Source organism: Puma concolor, chromosome A2 (genome assembly GCF_028749965.1).
Source record: "Puma concolor isolate L17-30 chromosome A2, mPumCon1.1.hap2, whole genome shotgun sequence".
NCBI classification, from domain to species: Eukaryota; Metazoa; Chordata; class Mammalia; order Carnivora; family Felidae; genus Puma; species Puma concolor.
In genome coordinates, this window is record NC_141668.1 from 37,709,446 (window position 1) to 37,732,090 (window position 22,645).

The 22,645-nt window shown below is 37.3% G+C and overlaps 2 long non-coding RNA genes across 6 annotated transcripts in view; one reads left to right on the forward strand and one right to left on the reverse strand.

Moving 5' to 3' along the window:
- LOC147583103 (uncharacterized) overlaps nt 1-22,645 on the reverse strand; it is a 623,699-nt gene that overhangs the window by 244,599 nt on the left and 356,455 nt on the right. For all 5 annotated transcript variants that reach the window (XR_015245463.1, XR_015245462.1, XR_015245464.1 and 2 more), the window contains one exon: nt 17,449-17,599. This is a non-coding gene — a long non-coding RNA (uncharacterized LOC147583103). The remainder of the gene's footprint in view (nt 1-17,448; nt 17,600-22,645) is intronic.
- The window catches only part of LOC147583104 (uncharacterized), a 119,373-nt gene that overhangs the window by 8,689 nt on the left and 88,039 nt on the right, over nt 1-22,645 (forward strand). The window lies entirely within an intron of this gene.

Genomic DNA, 22,645 nt, shown 5'->3' on the forward strand with positions numbered 1-22,645 from the left:
GTTAGTCTAGTATTTGAGCAGCCTTAGCGTTACATTTTGAGGAAATACTGGCCTGCTCAAAGATAGAGCCTTGTCTTAATCTTGTACCATATGTGAAATGGCTCTACACAGACATGTATCCTGACTAGGGCATCCTATTTTCATAAGATTTCAATACAAACTTCAATAAATTGACTGTTTGCCAAAGCAAATGCATGTGACCTGAATTGTCAGTTTAGATTATCTGTAATTAAGTTTCATGGAAAACTGCCTAAAGGAAAAGCAGTACATTTGTTCTAGGCATTTTAACTTTTATCCTTGAATCAGATTGTGCCTTCAACAACCTACAATCCTGAACTATGCAATCTGGATGGCATATTAACTAATTTCCATTAAGATATATCATATGTAATATCCAAGTGTCACCAGTTCCTACAAAGGATATCATACATTGACATAAATTTCTAATATTGCTGGCTATCTTAGTAGGCTTAACCAGCCCAGCAACAGGTTCTCCAGCCCCTGCCAGTATCACTTTTGCAGTCTATCCTTTATCAACAGGTAAATCTTAGAGTATAGAGAAGGTGTGCTACCTATGCTGTATCCCAATAGCTGTGCCACTGCCAGGAGCTATCACTTATCAGGTATTATTCTGGCCATCACAATGCCATAGTTTCTCTGTTTCCTCCAGCAAACACAGTATTTCTGTTTGTGTCCTGTGCCATCAGGTCCTCTATCTTACCCCTTCTGTTCCACATTAGGTTGCCAAAGCTGATGGGTAGTCTACAATACAGTACTAGAGAAAATGAGCCTCCTTTTTATGTCTTACATCATGTTAGAGGAATATCAAGCAGTATTGTGTGAACCACAACATATTACACAAATAGCTATTTGCTTTATTTACAAACTCCTATATTTTTAAGACATACACACATGTTGATGTAAACAGGAACATTATTTTTAGTGTTTTTTCCGCTTCAGTCACCTTGACAATAGTGTTGGCTGACCACTTGCAGAGTCATGTCTCACTTCTGTAGTAGTTTCCTATACACTCAATGGAAACACTATTCTTGCTTCTCCTCTGGACTCTATACTCATTGTGGCAAAGCTTCCCTACAGCATGATGTGCAACACAGGGAAGAACAGATGGCTCTCTCCTTAAGTACTTGTCACGAAACCTAGAATTACTAATGCTTGTTCCCATAATCAAATGAAGTCATTTATGAACATAGCTCATGTGTATGCTGCTAACTCATCTCCATATCATGCCCCCAAAACCAACTCAAGAATGAGACAGTGGCTATGCCTTTCATCCTCCCTGTTGGTCTTACTGGCTGGTGTTCCTGCACCAAAATAAATCTCTTCCTAACCTCACAGAAACAAAAGCACCTAAGCAGAACACCACATGCAAATCAATACCAGCAAGGTCACAGACCCAAAGGCTTCCAGAAATAGTAATTCATTTTGGGCTCACTTAGAAGTCCAGTCCTTGGCCAGAACACATAAATTGCCAAGTAGTGAATAAAGAAACCATAGTATGATGTCTGCTAATCTCTACATTAGCTGGGCCTGTCTCTCTGACCTCCTATTTGTTGTAATCTCATGCTTACTTGTGGAACCTACTGCTTTAATTTCTTTTTCCTGGTTTAACATTTCTCAGGCAATGCTCTCTGCCCGTGAATCTGCGTACAGGCTTTCTGCCCCCCACCCCCCACCCCGCACTGACCCGGAACTGCCCCCTAGAGGACACAGGGGGGCATTGCTGGGCCAGTCAGGCTTTGGAAGTTTCGTGATCAAACCTGAAATGGCCCACACATAGTAGATGCCTGATGAATGTTTGCTGATGATTCTGAATTCAGTACCAATAATAAATTACTTTATTACAGTATCTCACTGTTCTGCAGCTGTTTCTCATCCATTTTTGTCACACTATATCATTGAACCACATTCCCCAAGGCTTCGGCTAAGCTACAACTTGATTGTAAATTAGACATCTCTGGAAAAATGTGTTAAAATTTTTCATAGTTTGTTTTGTGGGGGTAGGTAGTGGGGACTGTTGTTGTTATGTGGCGGGTGTTGTGTGAAAATGAATACAGCTTTGCTAATATAAATCCAAGTTATGTGGCTCAAAATGCCAAACTCAGTGTGGTAAAGGCTAAGCCAACACTGCACATAGCCAAAGGCTTTCCTAGATCTAGCTAAGTGCATTAACCAAAAAGCAGCTCACCTGGAAGAAATGTACAAATGAGGATTAAATCTATTCCAGTTATAATCAAACATATTTGAGTCTTCAAATATGAATGACATTTCTATGTACTGCTTCTTAGAAGAAGTATCAATTATCCAAGAGTTATCAAAATTTACTTTTCAAAGAATAGTCTTTATATTTTGAAACCTGGTTGTAGACCTAACTAAGTATTAGTATACCTTTTGGGGGTATTTGCATCAACTGCAGACATGAAAAATGTCTCCATTTGTGCTATGGTATTAACAAATTCTACTACCTACAGGACAGTGGCAACTGACCATTTTCCCTATGTAGACTTAGGCACTGCACACCCGTCAGAAATACTCCCCGCCTGAATTTAAATGGACCGAAAGCACTTAAGAATGTTAGGCAATGTCAGCATATACTACATCTCTAATTATAAAGTCCTCAAGGACAAAGTCATTGTTTCCCACCCCTCTGTTTTTTTCACTCAGGCACCTACAACAGGATTATTCATTCATCAGTGTCCTAATAAACAGTGATGACTGTACTCCTGCTGAAACATAACACTTACCCAGATTAGGTATCTTCTAGTCAATTTGTCAAACACCATAAATGAGGGGTTCTTAAACTGAGAATGTAAGAAGATATGTGTTCTCGTATGGGAAAAGGCTAAAATTTTTATTTTCATAAATCCAACCTCTACTGAAATTTAGCATTTCCTTCAATTATGAAGGTAGGCAGTAACAGCACAGAATAGTATTAACGGTATCTATGACTATAAACAATAGAAGTCAGAGGTGATTTTAAACCATATTAATTTTTTATGTTTAATTTATTTTATACTCATAATTATCTGAAATGGCATGAGTGATTGGGCAAGCCACTAAATCACACATGATTAGAGCTGTCTATTTACAGATGTTAGTGTAACGTAACTGCCGACTCATGGGCAACTCCGTGCCTGGTGATCATTCAGGCACCCAACAATAAAGGTGCATGTGTTTTCATCAGTGATTCAACTACATTACTTTCCAGTACTCCATATCTACAGGTGTTTTTTTTTATTCTTTTTAACACTTATTTATTTTAAGAGAGAGAAGAGTAGGGGAGGGGCAGAGAGAGAGAGAGAGAGAGAGAGAGAGAGAGAGAGAATCCCAAGCAGGCTCCATGCTGCCAGTGCACAGCCCAATGCACTCTTCTTCTATAAAGAAGTATATATTTTAGTATATCACAAAAGTTTTAAAACATTTTCTTAACTCTTTTGGTATGGCACAAAGCTTTCAATGAACATATGTCTTATGTAATAGAAAATAATGGAAATTAAAGTATGTCCAGGTATCTCATGTAAGTGATCACTGATTAGTAAACTTTTTTATTCTTCTTTCTATCTTCTGATTAGTTTGTCTGCAATGTAGTAAAACTTTGTATTCATGTGTCGGTATAGTGCCAAAGAATTCCACGAAGACTCTCTTTTATGCTACTTACAAAGATTTTCAGTTTGGGGAAGAAGGAATTGCCCTTAGAACCTATTAATCTTTCAAAAAAGACTAGAGTAGTAAATGGTGAAAATAAAGTGTAACTAAACGAAGTATTTGACTTATGGACAAAAGAAACATTTTCTCAAAACTAAACCAAGTGAAATCAATTTGTGGGTATAGATAGTTTTTATGATCATTTTTATTGAATACACATTTAAAAATCCATTATTCAGGGACTCATTTCCAAGGTCTCTTTATATATTTATAATATTTATAATTTTCCTAGTAAGAATTATCATTTATTCAAGCGGAATCTTTGAACTGAATTGAATCCAATGCTCTAAGAAACAAAGTCACACTTAGTAAAAGTCAACTGCTGAGCAATCAATGGAAATAGAAACTTAGTGTATGAGACCATTGATCATTTGCTATTGGGCTGGACAGAAAAGACACTACTATAAATGGAAGATTTGGTCATACCTTATGGACATGATGGTTCTGTATAGTTATCGTGACAACAGACTTTGCCATAAATAAACAGAAAGGCAATTTATCTGAGGTATTAAGCTTCACCCCAGTAGAATACTGCAATTATGCAGTTTTTCTGTGACAGAATTGCTTTCATGAATTCTGAAACCTATTATGCATCATTTCCTATAATATTGCTTTCCCATAATTTTCCTTGACAGGTAAGATCTCAGCTATACACTTAATGTAAACTGTGATAACAGCATCTACATTACTAAGAAGTTCCAATTAGTCTTTGAAGATTATAGAAAGTAAATAGAACTTACAATAATATTTTTAGTTATGGACTTTGTTTCTATTTTACCAAATGACTAGAAACAACAACTGGACTGTAGATTGACAGATTTTAGAAAAATATTCACAATGAGAACAAATTTTATCTTAGTATTTCTTGTATTTAGTTTCATTTACAATAACAAGGCAGTTTAAATTACATCAATTTGGCTCATTTCACTTAATTTCACACTTAAGAGACAATGCAAATTTGGAAATCACACTTACATGTGGCATAGGCCTACACTTTAAATTTCATGCTTGTGTTCTTGTTTGTTTGATTTCTTTCAAAGCCCCTGGCAATTAGCAAGCCATGGAGGAAGTAGTTTAAAGACAGAGCTCACAGAGTCGCCTAACAGGATGTATGTGGGATATAAGAGAAACTGTGGAATCCAGATGACTACACATTTTGAATCTGAGAAAACTGGATTTCCAATTAGGAAGATGAAGGAATGAGGAGATTTAAGGGCAAAATCAATATGCCAGTTTTAGGTACCTTTAGATGCCTATTATATATCCAAGTAGAGATGGTAAGAGGAAATTCAATTCTAATAGTCAAAAAAGAGGGTGATCCTGGAGACCCATGTTGGAAGCTCACAACACATAGATATGATACAAACCATACCGATGGATAGGATCTCTTAGAAAGTGAGTGGTGAGACAGAGGAGAACAGGTTCCAGGCCTAAGATAGAGACCACTAGAAAATTTAAGAACTGAAAAGGTGAGGAATTTCTAGCAAAAGATACTGGGAAGGAGTGGTAATTGTGTTGAAACAAAAATCTGTTAGAATGTGATGTGAAGAAATGTTTAAGGAGGAGAGATGAAATCAAGAGTTTCAAATGCTATAGACAGATCAAGTAATAGAAACTAAAATTTGCCCAATAAGTTTAGCAACAAGGAGGTCACTGGTAACCTTGATAAGAAAGATTTCAGTGGAGTAATTAAAAATAAAGTTTGATAGGAATGGGTCAATAGAGATTATAAAGTAGGACGTTGGAGAGGGGGAATATATACAACCCTATCTAGGAGTGCTATCACAAAGAAGAGAGAAAGGAGAAGCCTGTAGGAAGGTGAAGGTTTAGCATTTGTGCTTGTTATGGTTGTTTTAAAATGGGATATATATATATATATAAAGTTTGCACTGTGATGGAAATGTTCAGTACAGTGAAAAAGAAATTGATGATTTAATGAGTATGAGGATAATTGAAAGATAAAGGTCTTAAGTAGGTGATGAGGGATAGAATCCAGGGCACAAGTAGAATGACTGTGGTTGGGGGGTTGGGTGGAAAGACTGTATTACGGATAAGAAAAGGCTAGATGTAGAAGTATACATAAAGGTCATGTGCAGGAAGATGTAAAGATTCTTTTAAAATTGCTTCAATTATTTTGTTGAATTAATAAGACAGCTCAACATCTGAGAGTAAAGATGAAGGAGGGATAACAGATTAAAACAGAGTTGACATGATATGATATAGTATTCTTAGAAAATAGGGATACAAACTGATTATGAAAATGTCACAGAAGCACAGGGTAGTGTTGGGGTTTCATTTGAATTCTGTGATTTAGAATCTGAAATGAGACCAGTCAGCTTGGCTGCATTTTCTTCAGCAATGTTGCTCTGATATACATCTGGAGTAGGCAGAGAGTTTGATTTAACAAGCTTTGGAGTTTTGCCAAGAGGAAGGGAGAAAGAATAAAAAAAGAATTATGGGTATATGCAAAAGATTGATTAGAATAGTGAATCATGGAATCTAATTCTTTGTAAGAAAAGAAATAAGGACATAACATGGGTGACAGTGAAAAGCTAATAGAATGAATATATTGGAGTCTGAGTCAGGTCAAAGAATAGTTAGAATTAGGGTGCTAGAAAAATAAGATGGAAAGATGGAGTTGGTTGTCAAAGACAGGGATACTTGTGATAAACAATTTAGATGAGTTGTAGTTATTGCACACGACAAGACCTGGAATACATTAGAATATATGTCTGAGATAAGAGGAGAAAAAATCACTAGAAGTCAACAGGTTAAGAAACTAATAAGTCAGGGCGCCTGGGTGGCTCAGTCATTGAGCGTCCGATTTTGGCTTGGGTCATGGTTTCGCGGTTTGCGGTTTGTGAGTTCGAGCCCTGCGTTGGGCTCTGTGCTGACAGCTTGGAGCCTGGAGCCTGTTTCGGATTCTGTGTCTCCTTCTCTCTCTGCCCCTCCCCCACAGTGCTCTGTCTCTCTCTATCAAAAATAAATAAATGTAAAAATTTTTTTAATAAAAAAGAAATTAATAAGTCAGCCTTGAATGTATTATATAGATAATATACACGGAATTGAAATTACTCAGACTGAGAAGAAAGGTGCAGAAAAATATCTTGAACCAGTATCATCAATAAATGAAGGCAAGTGACCATTAGTGATGAAGATGACTGGAACAGAAGGTGATAGCATGAGAATCAAAACTGGGCTTTTGATAGTGGCTGAAGAAACAATATCTGGAAGGAGAAATGAAGAAAGGTGAACTTACCACACCTCTAGTAATATGTGGGATGCCACCACCTGAGAAGGCTGTAAGAAAGCTAGCTCCCAATTAGAGTACAAATGAGAGCCCATTTATAGAATAGGCAGAGTCATGTAGAAAAGAGATTCTGGGTAATGAGAGATGTCCATGCACCTTAGACTTCTTAAGTCTGTTGACTGAAGTAAACAGAAATGGGAGAAATCATGGATTATTTTCTTAGTGAGTAGTTCGATGTTAGTTTTCCACCTTGGGATAGTTATCAAGTAATTTGTGGTGGTAAATCAGAGTGTACGTGATACTGATGAATATCCATCTTTGGATATTCTACATGGAGTAGTCTGTCCCTCTCCAGCTCTGTAAAGAGGGACGGTTAAGAGTAGGGGACAGCCTTGCTAGGAGCATAAAATTTCAAAGGTTATAAAATATAGCATTTATGGCTCAAAACTCATCAGATCCCATGGGACTCTGCAATGACATTGAGGTGCTCTAGCAGAATATGGTGAAGATCTGTTATTGAATTTTCCAAGAGAATTCTTAATTGTTAAATTAAAGGTTGCTCTTTTATGGAAAATAGCAGACATCTGCAAAAGGAGGTTGAAATAAACTTCTGTTAGTAAAATTCATACTTTTTAATTACTGACAATAAGGTATAACTAAATATTTAGTGGAGGTGGCAGGAAGGAAATAGATGACCACAGAGGAGAGTGAAAAGGCAACAAAGAAATCACTGTCCTAGAGAAAAAGGTGATTTGTATGCACAGAAATCAACTTCTGCCAAAAAAAATGCGATATTAAAATAAAAATTATATCAAAACCTAATAATATGTGACTTAAGAAAATGTTACCAAGAATAATCTCTGACAGCAATGTACACAGTCTACTTCTCTTTGAACCAAATGCAAACTACAAGTCTAAAAACATGTCCAATGCTCTGTACCAATCTGCAGAAAGATTATCTAATATTGGGTAGATCATAACAGATGAGGTACGACTATCAATCAACTGGATTTGTTGTTCTTAAAAACATCTGAACCTATTATTCAAGAGCTGGGATTTCTGTTTCCATTACTATCTTTCTGCCTACAGGTCTGTGTTGCTTAGAATACAAAATGTGCATTACAGAGAAATGCCCAGTTTAGAGAAATAGCATCATCTTCTCTCTAACTGTCTAGGAATAGGATGACAAAATTATCAGCAAAACATAGGGTTTAAAATAAAGTCTTACAAGCTTTATTTCTATAATTTATATAAACAAATCCTATAATTTCTTTACTAAATAATTTTCCTAAATGTAATTATGTATTCATGCATTCACTCACTTATTTTATTAGTGTCTACTCTGTTACTCTGTACCACACACTGTTCTAGGCCCTGTGAATATAACAGTGAATAAGACAGAGAGATAGCTACAAGAGAGATAGCTACAGAGAGATAGCTACAACAAATAGACATAATGAATAAATAAATAATTGGAAGCTATAATTAATAAATAAAATAAATACCAGGTACTCACAGAGACTATAATATTATGGGAACAAAGTTTAGATTGTAAAGTCAAGAAAGTGATATCTCTACAATTTACTTGTTATCTACAAATGGGAGAAAAGATATCTTTCTAGTGGAGAAACCTGGCAGATTCTATCTAATAATCAATAAAGTTATCACCACAAATATGCAACAACTGAAGTGGTACACTGAGATATTATTTCTATAGTTTTCCTGTAAAAAAAAATAATAACCTAAATCCAACCATCAGGCAATCATTAAAAACAACAACAACAAATAATTGGCTTGGACTTTTCAAAAATGCCAAAGTTGTTAATGTCAATGAAAGGTTGAGGGACTGTTTCAGATGAAAGGAGACTAGAGAAATATGAAAACCAAATGTGATGGAAGTCTAGATTGGATCCTAGATGGAAAAGTAAAGTTGCTATAAAAAACATGGAGTCAACTAGCAGATTTTGACCATGGAGTACATACTAAACAAAAGTATTTTATTGATATTAGTTCTTAATTTGAAAAAAATACCATAGTTACATAAGAGAATGACCTTACTCTTAAGAAATAGATGCTAAATTATTTCGTGGTGAAGGATCAAGGATCAAGGTGAGTGTAGATTAACCTAAAATGGTTTAACATAGACAGAGATAGGTAGAAACAGAGAGAGAGAGAGAAAGAGAGAGAGAGAGAGATACACATGGCGGTGCCTGGGCAGCTCAGTTGGTTAAGCGTCCAACTTCAGCTCAGGTCATGATCTCACAATTTGTGAGTTTGAGCCCAGCATTGGGCTCTGTGCTGATAGCTCAAAGCCTGGAGCCTATTCCTAATTCTGTGTCAACCTCTCTCTCTGCCCCCCCATAGCTCATGTTCTGCCTCTCTCTCTCTCTCTCAAAAATAAACATTAAAAAAAAAGAGAGAGACATACACACAGAGAAACAGAGACAAAGAGAGACAGAGACTGACAAAATATACACAAATGATGAAAATATTTACAAATGGTAAATGTAGGTTGAAGTTGAATATGTGTTCATTGTACTATTCTTACAAATTTTCTATTGTTTTAAATTTTTCTAAATAAAATCAAAAGCAATTTAAACTTATACCCGATGGAAGGAAGAATGGATATTACCTATATGGTAATATAGGTAATAAATTTCAATATGGCAAAGAAAAAAAGATGTTCTGAGTTCAAAGTTATGAGGCAGGAAAAAGAAAAGAAAATGCCATGCAGTCTAGCTGAACTAAAGAGGGTTAAGTTCTTCCCTGAGTTCAGAGAGATTCCTCTACTGGTGTTGAAGAAACAAGCCACCACAAATTGTACAGCTGCAAGGGAATGCATCCTGAAAATCAGCATGTGAGATTGGAAGAGGATCCTGATCCTAGGACTAAATTGATCCCAAGCTGACACCTTGATTGCAGCTTTTTGAGAACCTGAGCAGAGTACCCTGGACTTCGACTTGCAGAAATGATGAGATAATAAGTGGCATTATTTTTAAGTTGCTAAGTGTGTGGTAATTGGTCACACAGCTATAGAAACTAATACAGTTGACCCTTAACACAGGTTTGAAATCCATGGATCCACTCATACACAGATATTTTTTCAGTAAATATAGTACAATACTATAAATGTACTTTCTCTTCCTTAAGATTAATATTTCTTTTCTCTATAATAGGAAACTATTATAAGATAAAGTATATAATACACATGACATATAAATATATGTTAATTGACTGTTTATGTTATCGATAAGTCTTTCAGTCAATAGTAGGCTATTAGTAGTTAAGTTTTGGGGAGTCAAACGTTACACATGGGTTTTCAATTAGGTGGGGATTGGCTCCCTCAACCCCTGTGGTGTTTAAGGGTGAACTAACTGTACACTATGCAAATGACTTAGCACAATCTTGGAAAAGAAAAGTTGGAAAACGCTACCTGATTTCAAGACTTACTATAAAGTTTAATTAATCAAGACAGTGTGATTTTGATGCAAATAGAGAGAAACAGATCAATGAAACAAAAATAGAGAATCTAGAAATAATCACAAAAATAGACAACTTATTTTTGATAGTCACTTAGGCAATGCAATAGGAGGAAAACCAGTATTTTCAAGAGATAATACTAAAAACATTGAATAAACAAATAGGAAAAAAAAATCAGCCTTAAACCTTATTTCAACACCAGGCACGAAAATTAATTCAAGTTGGATGACAGTTCAAATTTTAAAGCTAAATCTATAATGCCTCTAGAAGAAAACATAAAGGAGTGTCTTCATGATTTTAAGACAGGAAAAAGATTCTGTTTTTACCTTTATTAAGTTTTTAAAATTTTAATTCTAGTAAACATACAGTGTTATATTACTTTCAGGTGTACAATATAGTGATTTAACAATTCTATACATTACTTAGTGCTCATCATGATAAGGGTGCTCCTAATCCCTTTCACCTATTTCACTCATCTCCCCACCCACCTCTCCTCTGGTAACCATCAGTTTGTTCTCTAAAGTTCAGACTATGTTTATTGGCTTGTCCCTATCTCTCCCCCCTTTTTTTTTCCTTTGCTCTTTCGTTTTCTTAAATTCAACATGTGAGTGAAATCATATGGTATTTGTCTTTCTCTAACTGACAGATTTCACTTCTCAACATACTCTCTAGATGCATCCATGTTCTTGCAAATGGCAAGATTTCATTCTTTTTTATGGTTAAATAATACATTGTATATACATATCACATCTTTATCCATTCACGTATTGGTGCACAGTTGAGCTGCTTCTGTAATTTTGCTATTGTAAATAATGCTGCAATAAATATAGGGGTGGATGTATCCCTGTGAATTATGGTTTCATATTTTTTGAAAAACACTCAATAGTACAGTTACTGGATAGTAGGGTAGTTCTATTTTTAACTTTTTGAAGAACCTCCATACTGCTTTCCACAGTGACTACATCAGTTTGCATTCTCACCAACAGTATATGAGGGTTCCTTTCTCTTCACATCCTCACCAACACTTGTTTCTTCTGTTTTTATTTTAGCCATTCTGACAAGTATGAGGAGATATCTCATTGTATTTTTGATTTGTATATCCCTGAGAATGAGTAATGTTGAACATCTTTTCATGTATCTGTTGGCCATCTGTATATCTTTGGAAAAAAGTCTTTTCATGTCTTCTGCCCATTTTTAATTGGATCATTTGTTTTTCTGGTGTTGAGAAGAACTGTTGTATCAGTTCTTTTTTTAAATTTTTTTTTTAAATCTATTTTTGAGAGAGAGACAGAGAGCGAGCAGGGAAGGAGCAGAGAGAGAGGGAGACACAGAATTCAAAGCAGGCTCCAGGCCCCAAGCTGTCAGCACAGAGCCCGATGCGGGGCTCGAACTCACAAACCATGAGATCATGACCTGAGCCGAAGTCGGACACTCAACCAACTAAGCCACCCAGGCGGCCCTAGTTGTATCAGTTCTTTTTATATCCTGGACACTAAACCTACATTGGATATGTCATATGTAGAGTGGGAGAGAGCCAAAGCATAAGAGACTCTTAAAAACTGAGAACAAACTGAGGGCTGATGGGGGGTGGGAGGGACGGGAGGGTGGGTGATGGGTATTGAGGAGGTCACCTTTTGGGATGAGCACTGGGTGTTGTATGGAAACCAATTTGACAATAAATTTCAAAAAAAAAAAAAAAGGATATGCCATATGCAAATTACTTCTCCCATTCAGTAGGTTGCCTTTAGTTTTATTGATTGTTTCCTTTGCTGTGCAGAAGCTTTTTATGTTGCAGTCCTAATAGTTTATTTCTGCTTTTATTTCCCTTGCATCAGGAGACATATCTAGAAAAATGCTGCTAAAGCCAATGTCAGAGAAATTGCTACCTGGGCTCTCTTACAGTATTTTTATGCTTTCATATGTTACATTTAGGTCTTTGATCCATTTTGAGTTTATTTTCGTATATGGTCTAAGAAAGTGGTCCCATTTCATTCTTTTGCATGTAGCTGTCCAGTTTTCCCAGCACCATTTGTTGAAGAGACTGTCTTTTTATCATGGGATATTCATTTCTCCTTTGTCAAAGATTAACTGACTAAATAGTTGTGGGTTTATTTCTGGCTTTTCTATTCCATTCCATTGGTCTATGTGTCTATTTCTGTGTCAGTACCATACTGTTTTTATCACTACATCTTTGTAATATAACTTGAAGTTCAGAATTGTGATGCCTCCAGCTTTCCTTGGCTTTTTCAAGGTTTCTTTGGTTATTCAGGGTCTTGTGTGGTTCCATACAAATTTTAGGATTGTTTGTCACAGCTCTGGGAAAAACGATGGTATTTTGATAGGTATTGCATTAAATGTGTACATTGCTTTGGGTCGGAGGGACATTTTAACATTTGTTCTTCTAACCCATAAGCATGAAATGTCTTTCCATTTCTTTGCATCATCTTCAATTTATTTCATCAGTGTCTTATATTTTCAGAATACAGGTCTTTTATCTCATTGGTTATGACTATTCCCAGGTATCTTATTGTTTTTGGTGCAATTGTAAAAGGGATTGTTTCTTAATTTTTTTCTGCTGCTTCATTATTGGTGTATAGAAATACAATAGATTTCTGTACATTGAGTTTGCATCTTGTGACTTTCTTAAATTTGTTTATCATTTCTGGCAATTTTTCAGTGGAAGCATTTGGGTTTTCTATACAGAATATCGTGTCATCTGCAAATAATAGAAATTTTACTTCTTTCTTGCCACTTTGGTGCCATTTATTACTTTTTGTTGTCTGACTGCTGTGGCTAGGACTTCAAGTAATATACTGAATAACGGTGGTGAGAGTAGACATCCCTGTTGCCTGGCCCTGGAGGAAAAGCTCTCAGTTTTCCCCCATTGAGGATGATGTTTGCTGTGGGTTTTTCATATAAGGCCTTTATGATGTTAAAGTATGTTCCTTCTGAGCCTACTTTGTTGAGGATTTTTATGAGTGGATGTTGTATTTTGTCAAATGCTTTTCTGCATCTATTGAAATGATCATATGGTTCTTATCCTTTCTTTCATTCATGTGGTGTATCATGTTGATTGATTTGTGAATACTGAGCTACCCCTGCAAACCAGGAATAACTCCCACTTACCATGGTAAATGATTTTGTATTTTATTGTTGGATTCAGTTTGCTACTATTTTATTAAGAATTTTTGTACCTTTGTTCATCACAGATATTGGTCTGTAGTTCTCTTTTTTAGTGAAATCTTACCTGGTTTAGGTATCAGTGTAAATTGGTCTTATAGGATCAATCTGGAAGTTTTCCTTCCTTTTCTATTTTTTGAAATAGTTTGAGAAGAATAGATATTAACTCTTCTTTAAATGTTTGGTAAAATTTGCCTGTGAAGCTGTCTGGTCCTGAATTTCTGTTTGTTGACAGTTTTTGAATTCTGATTCAATTTCATTCCTGGTAATTGATCTGTTCAAGTTTTTGATTTCTTTCTGTTTCACTTTTGGTAGTTTATATGTTTCTAGGAATTCATCTATTTCATCTAGGTTGTCCAATTTGTTGGCATACAATTTTTCATAATATTCTTTTATAATTGTTTGTATTTTTGTGGTATTGGTTATTTTTCCTCTTTCATTTGTGATTTTATTTGGGTCCTTCCTCTTTTCTTTTTAATAAGTCTGGTTAGAGGTTTATCAATTTTATTAATTTTTTTCAAGGAACTAACTCCTAATTTCATTGATCTGTTCTATTCGTTTTTGTTTTGTTTTGTTTTAGTTTCAATGTTATTTATTTCTGCTATAAACTTTATTATTTCCTTCTTTTTTCTGGCTTTAGGTTAGGCTTCATTCATTATCCTTTTTCTAGTTCCTTTAGGTGTAAGGTTAGGTTGTTTGAGATTTTTCTTACTTCTTGAGGTAGGCCTGTAGTGCTATCTACTTCCCGCTTAGGACCACTTTTTTCTGTATTGTAAAGGCTTTGGACCACTGAATTTTCATTTTTATTTGTTTCCATGTATTTGTTTATTTCCTCTTTGATCTCTTGGTTGACCCATTCATTGTTCAGTAGCATGTTATTTAACCATATATTTGTGCTCTTTCTAAATATTTTTGTTGGTTGATTTGTAGTTTCATAATGTTATTTTCAGAGAAGAGGCATAGTATGACTTCAGTCTTTTTGAATTTGTTGAGACCTGTTTTGTGTCCTAGTATATGGTCCATTCTAGAGAATGCTCCATGTGCACTTGAAAAGAATGTGTATTCTGCTGTTTTAAATCCATCTGGTCCAGTGTGTTATTCAAAGTTTTTTTCTTGTTGACTTTCTGCTTGGATGATCTGTCAATTGATTTAAGTGGGTGTTAAAGTCTCCTACAATTATTGTGTTATTATCAATTTATTCCTTTATTTTTGTTATTAATTGTTTTTATATATTTGGGTGCTCTCTTCTTGGATGCATAAATATTTACAATTGTTAGATTTGGTTGGATTATCTCCTGAATGATTATATAGTGTCCTTCTTTGTCTCTCATTACAATCTTTGTTTTAAACTTTTATCCAAAACAAGCATTGCTACCATGGCTTCCTTTTGACATCCACTTGCATAATAAATATTTTTCCATCCCCTCTCTTCCAATCTGCAGGTGTCTTTAGATCTAAAATGAGTCTCTTGGGGCACCTGGGTGGCTCAGTCGGTTAAGCGTCCGACTTCGGCTCAGGTCATGATCTCGAAGTCCATGAGTTCGAGCCCCACATCGGGCTCTGTGCTGACAGCTCAGAGCCTGGAGCCTGTTTCAGATTCTGTGTCTCCCTCTCTCTGACCCTCCCCCATTCATGCTCTGTCTCTCTCTGTCTCAAAAACAAATAAACGTTAAAAAAAATTAAAAAAAAATAAATAAAATAAAATGAGTCTCTTGTAGGCAGCATACAGATGGGTCTTTGTTTGCTTTTTTATTGAATCATCTTTTGATTGGACCATGTAGTCCATTTACATTCAAAGTAATTATTGATAGGGACACCTGGATGGCTCAGTCAGTTAAGTGTCTGACTTCAGCTCAGCTCATGATCTCATGATTTGTGAGTTTGAGCCCCATGTCGGGCTCTGTGCTGACAGCTCAGAGCCTAGAGCCTGCTTTGGTTTCTGTGTCTCCCTCTTTCTCTCTGCCCCTCCCCCACTCATGCGTCCTCTCTCTCTCTCTCTCTATGTTTCAAAAATAAACATTTAAAAATTTTAAAAAGTAATTATTGATATATATGTATTTATTGTCATTGTGTAATTTGTTTTGTGGTTGTGTTTGTAGTTTTTCTATGATCGTTTCCTCTTTTGCTCTCTTTCATAGTTTGTTGGCTTTCTTTAGTGATATGCTTGGATTCCTTGCTCTTTATTCTTTACATATCCATTACTGGGCTTTGATTTCTGGTCACCATAAGGTTTGTATATAACATCTTCTGCATGTAAGTTGATGTTCACTTCTATATTAAGTTGATGTTTACTGGAGTTTGAACCCATTCTTTTCTCCTCTCCCTCTTATGGTTTAGGTATATGATATCATACTTTACATTCTTTTATTTTGTGAAACCCTTAACTGATTTTTACAGATATACTTATTTTTACTGCTTTTGTGCTTTCTACTTTTCACATTCACATATGTCTTTCCTTTCCACAAAAAGAGTTCCCTTTAATATTTTTTTGTATGGCTGGTTTAGTTGTCATGAACTCCTTTAGTTTTTGCTTGTCTGAGAAATTTTTATCTCTTCTTCTATTCTGAATGATAGCTTTCCTGGATACAGCATTCTTGGCTGCAGACCCATTCAGCACTTTGAATATATCATGCCACTCCATTCTGGCCTGCAAATTTTCTGCTGAAAAATCCACTAATATCCTACAGGGTTTCCCTTCTATGTAATCATCTTTTCTCTTCCAAATTTTGAATTATTTATATATCACTAATTCTTTGCCATTTTAATTACTATTTGTTTTGGTGTGGACCTCCTAGGGTTGATTTTGCGGGAGGCTCTCTGTGCCTCCTAGATCTGGATATTTGTTTCTTTCCTCAGATTAGGGAAATTTTCAGCTATTATTTCTTGTAATAAATTTTCTCCCCCCCCCCCCTTTCTCTCCTGTTCTTCTGGGATCCCTATAAATACAAATGTTATTACACTTGATGGAGTCACTGAGTTCTCTACATCTATTCTTATTTTGCATAATTCTTTTTTCTATCACTTGCTCAGCTTAATTACTTACCATTACTCTCTTTCAAGTCATTAATTCATTCCTCTGCTTTCTTTAGCCTGCAATTTATTCGTCAAGTGTATTTTTTATTTCATTTATTGTGTTCTTCATCTCTGATTACTTTTTTTTAATCTCTTTATTAAGGGTCTCACTGATATCGTCCATTCTTCTAAAGTCCAGTGAGTAATGATGATTACTTTAAATTCTCTTTCCAGAATATTACCTATATCTGTTTCACTTATGAACCTTTGCTGTGGTTTTGTCCTGTTCTTTCATTTGGGACACATGCCTCTGTCTCCTCAGTTTGTCTAACTCTGTGTCTGTTTCCATGTGTTAGGAAAGTCAGCTGCACCTCCTACTCTTTTTTTTTCTATATATTTTTGAGAGAGAGAGAGAGAGAGTACAAGTGAGCAAGGGGCAGAGGGAAAGGGAGAGAAAGAGAGTCCCAAAGTGGGGCTCAAGTTCACCAGAAGTGGGGCTGTTTGTTATGCTGTCCCTCTCAGGGTGGGGACGCCACTTCCTAACACCCTTAGGGCTATCCCAGAGCCAAACTTGCTGATTTCTTAAAATTCCAGAATTTAAGTCCTGCTGTTTGTAAGAATTCAGAAAATTTGTCCCCTTTCACTTTCAAAGCCAAATGTTATGGGGATTTGTCTTCCCCATGTAGGCTCCACAGTATAATAGAATACTTTTTTTTTTTGCCTTCTTCCCACCTTCAGCTCCCTCCCCACCATGGATGGCCACTGTCTGTTTCACTCCCAAACCACATCTTCACCCTTCCTACCTTCTTCAGTGTGACTTCTTCTCTGCCTTTAGTTGTGGAGTTTGTTCTGTCAATCTTCAGGTCATTTTCTGAGTTATTTATACTGATGTGTTATCTAGTTGTATCTGTGGGACAAGGTGAGCTCAGTGTCCTCCTATTCCACCATTTTCCCCTGCCAACCACAAGGAAAAGGTTTCTTTTTTTTTTTTTTTAATTTTTTTTTTTCAACATTTATTTTTGGGACAGAGAGAGACAGAGCATGAACGGGGGAGGGGCAGAGAGAGAGGGAGACACAGAATCGGAAACAGGCTCCAGGCTCTGAGCCATCAGCCCAGAGCCCGACGCGGGGCTCGAACTCACGGACCGTGAGATCGTGACCTGGCTGAAGTCGGACGCTTAACCGACTGCGCCACCCAGGCGCCCCGGAAAAGGTTTCTTACATAGGATGTAAACTGCATTGAACACAAAAATTTAGTAAGTTGGGCTTTATCAAATAAAATATGCTTATGAAAAGACTCCATTAAGAGGATTAAAAAGGCAAATTGTGGCCTAAGAAAATACATCCAACCAATACATAAATAATCACAAAGCAATAGTAAAAAGACAAAAATCTAAAAAATAAATAAATAAATAAACAAAGAGACAGACAGACAACCCAATTTATAAATTGGACAAATTGACATACACATCCCCAGAAAAGGTATTTGAATAACCAATAAAGATTTTGAAAAGGTATTCAACATCATTAGTCATCAAGAAAATGCAATGGTATCAATTAGATGGTTAAAACTATAGAGACTGATAACAATAAATGTTGGTAAGGATCTAGAACAATAATATTAAGAACAATAAATCCTCACTATAGGATTATTTCAAATAGTATATTAATTTAAAATACTTATGTATGTTTTATTATAAAAATGGTTTTAAAAGTCTAGCTCTTACATAAAATGAGATATATACAAAAACATGCACAGATGGAATCCTTTAGGTTTGATCCCAAAAGAATACTGACCGAGAGAGAGAGGGAAGATGGCGGCGTAGGAGGACGCTGGGCTCACCGCGCGTCCTGCTGATCACTTAGATTCCACCTACACCTGCCTAAATAACCCAGAAAACCGCCAGAGGATTAGCAGAACGGAGTCGCCGGAGCCAAGCGCAGACGAGAGGCCCACGGAAGAGGGTAGGAAGGGCGGTGAGGTGGTGCGCGCTCCACGGACTGGCGGGAGGGAGCCGGGGCGGAGGGGCGGCTCGCCGGCCAAGCAGAGCCCCCGAGTCTGGCTTGCAAAAAGCGGAGGGGCCTGACGGACTGTGTTCCCACAGCAAGCGTGACTTAGCGTCTGGGAGGTCATAAGTTAACAGCTCTGCTCGGAAAGCGGGAAGGCTGGAGGACAAAGGGAAGGAAAGCTGCTGAGCCCCCGGACAACAGAGCTCAGTTTGGTGGGGAACAAAGGCTCTCGCCAGCGCCATCTCCCCCGCCCATCCCCCAGCCAAAATCCCAAAGAGCACCAGTTCCTGCCGGGGAACTTGCTCGCTCCGCGCAAACACCCAACTCTGCGCTTCTGCGGAGCCAAACCTCCGGCAGCGGATCTGACTCCCTCCTGCTGCCACAGGGCCCCTCCTGAAGTGGAACACCTAAGGAGAAGCAAGCTAAGCCTGCCCCTCCTGCCCCCGTGCACCTTGCCTACCCACCCCAGCTAAGATGCCAGATCCCCAGCATCACAAGCCTGGCAGTGTGCAAGTAGCCCAGACGGGCCACCCCACCCCACAGTGAATCCCGCCCCTAGGAGAGGGGAAGGGAAGGCACACACCAGTCTGACTGTGTCCCCAGCGGTGGGCTGGGGGCAGACATCAGGTCTGACTGCGGCTCCGCCCACCAACTCCAGGTATACACCACAGCACAGGGGAAGTGCCCTGCAGGTCCTCACCACGCCAGGGACTATCCAAAATGACCAAGCGGGAGAATTCCCCTCAGAAGAATCTCCAGGAAATAACAACAGCTAATGAGCTGATCAAAAAGGATTTAAATAATATAACAGAAAGTGAATTTAGAATAATAGTCATAAAATTAATCGCTGGGCTTGAAAACAGTATAGCTGACAGCAGAGAATCTCTTGCTACAGAGATCAAGGGACTAAGGAACAGTCACGAGGAGCTGAAAAACGCTTTAAACGAAATGCATAACAAAATGGAAACCACCACGGCTCGGATTGAAGAGGCAGAGGAGAGAATAGGTGAACTAGAAGATAAAGTTATGGAAAAAGAGGAAGCTGAGAAAAAGAGAGATAAAAAAATCCAGGAGTATGAGGGGAAAATTAGAGAACTAAGTGATACACTAAAAAGAAATAATATACGCATAATTGGTATCCCAGAGGAGGAAGAGAGAGGGAAAGGTGCTGAAGGGGTACTTGAAGAAATCATAGCTGAGAACTTCCCTGAACTGGGGAAGGAAAAAGGCATTGAAATCCAAGAGGCACAGAGAACTCCCTTCAGACGTAACTTGAATCGATCTTCTGCACGACATATCATAGTGAAACTGGCAAAATACAAGGATAAAGAGAAAATTCTGAAAGCAGCAAGGGGTAAACGTGTCCTCACATATAAAGGGAGACCTATAAGACTCGTGACTGATCTCTCTTTTGAAACTTGGCAGGCCAGAAAGAATTGGCACGAGATTTTCAGTGTGCTAGACAGAAAAAATATGCAGCCGAGAATCCTTTATCCAGCAAGTCTGTCATTTAGGATAGAAGGAGAGATAAAGGTCTTCCCAAACAAACAAAAACTGAAGGAGTTTGTCACCACTAAACCAGCCCTCCAAGAGATCCTAAGGGGGACCCTGTGAGACAAAGTACCAGAGACATCACTACAAGCATAAAACATACAGACATCACAATGACTCTAAACCCATATCTTTCTATAATAACACTGAATGTAAATGGATTAAATGCGCCAACTAAAAGACATAGGGTATCAGAATGGATAAAAAAACAAGACCCATCTATTTGCTGTCTACAAGAGACTCATTTTAGACCTGAGGACACCTTTAGATTGAGAGTGAGGGGATGGAGAACTATTTATCACGCGACTGGAAGCCAAAAGAAAGCTGGAGTAGCCATACTTCTATCAGACAAACTAGACTTTAAATTAAAGGCTGTAACAAGAGATGAAGAAGGACATTATATAATAGTGACAGGGTCTATCCATCAGGAAGAGCTAACAATTATAAATGTCTATGCGCTGAATACCGGAGCGCCCAAATATATAAAACAATTACTCATAAACATAAGCAACCTTATTGATAAGAATGTGGTAATTGCAGGGGACTTTAACACCCCACTTACAGAAATGGATAGATCATCTAGACACACGGTCAATAAAGAAACAAGGGCCCTGAATGAGACATTGGATCAGATGGCCTTGACAGATATATTTAGAACTCTGCATCCCAAAGCAACAGAATATACTTTCTTCTCGAGTGCACATGGAACATTCTCCAAGATAGATCATATACTGGGTCACAAAACAGCCCTTCATAAGTTTACAAGAATTGAAATCATACCATGCATACTTTCAGACCACAATGCTATGAAGCTTGAAATCAACCACAGGAAAAAGTCTGGAAAACCTCCAAAAGCATGGAGGTTAAAGAACACCCTACTAACGAATGAGTGGGTCAACCAGGCAATTAGAGAAGAAATTAAAAAATATATGGAAACAAACGAAAATGAAAATACAACAATCCAAACGCTTTGGGACACAGAGAAGGCAGTCCTGAGAGGAAAATACATTGCAATCCAGGCCTATCTCAAGAAACAAGAAAAATCCCAAATACAAAATCTAACAGCACACCTAAAGGAAATAGAAGCAGAACAGCAAAGGCAGCCTAAACCCAGCAGAAGAAGAGAAATAATAAAGATCAGAGCAGAAATAAACAATATAGAATCTAAAAAAACTGTAGAGCAGATCAACGAAACCAAGAGTTGGTTTTTTGAAAAAATAAACAAAATTGACAAACCTCTAGCCAGGCTTCTCAAAAAGAAAAGGGAGATGACCCAAATAGATAAAATCATGAATGAAAATGGAATTATGACAACCAATCCCTCAGAGATACAAACAATTATCAGGGAATACTATGAAAAATTATATGCCAACAAATTGGACAACCTGGAAGAAATGGACAAATTCCTGAACACCCACACTCTTCCAAAACTCAATCAGGAGGAAATAGAAAGCTTGAACAGACCCATAACCAGCGAAGAAATTGAATCGGTTATCAAAAATCTCCCAACAAATAAGAGTCCAGGACCAGATGGCTTCCCAGGGGAGTTCTACCAGACGTTTAAAGCAGAGATAATACCTATCCTTCTCAAGCTATTCCAAGAAATAGAAAGGGAAGGAAAACTTCCAGACTCATTCTATGAAGCCAGTATTACTTTGATTCCTAAACCAGACAGAGACCCAGTAAAAAAAGAGAACTACAGGCCAATATCCCTGATGAATATGGATGCAAAAATTCTCTATAAGATACTAGCAAATCGAATTCAACGGCATATAAAAAGAATTATTCACCATGATCAAGTGGGATTCATTCCTGGGATGCAGGTCTGGTTCAACATTCGCAAATCAATCAACGTGATACATCACATTAACAAAAAAAAAGAGAAGAACCATATGATCCTGTCAATCGATGCAGAAAAGGCCTTTGACAAAATCCAGCACCCTTTCTTAATAAAAACCCTTGAGAAAGTCGGGATAGAAGGAACATACTTAAAGATCATAAAAGCCATTTATGAAAAGCCCACAGCTAACATCATCCTCAACGGGGAAAAACTGAGAGCTTTTTCCCTGAGATCAGGAACACGACAGGGATGCCCACTCTCACCGCTGTTGTTTAACATAGTGCTGGAAGTTCTAGCATCAGCAATCAGACAACAAAAGGAAATCAAAGGCATCAAAATTGGCAAAGATGAAGTCAAGCTTTCGCTTTTTGCAGATGACATGATATTATACATGGAAAATCCGATAGACTCCACCAAAAGTCTACTAGAACTGATACATGAATTCAGCAAAGTTGCAGGATACAAAATCAATGTACAGAAATCAGTTGCATTCTTATACACTAACAATGAAGCAACAGAAAGACAAGTAAAGAAACTGATCCCATTCACAATTGCACCAAGAAGCATAAAATACCTAGGAATAAATCTAACCAAAGATG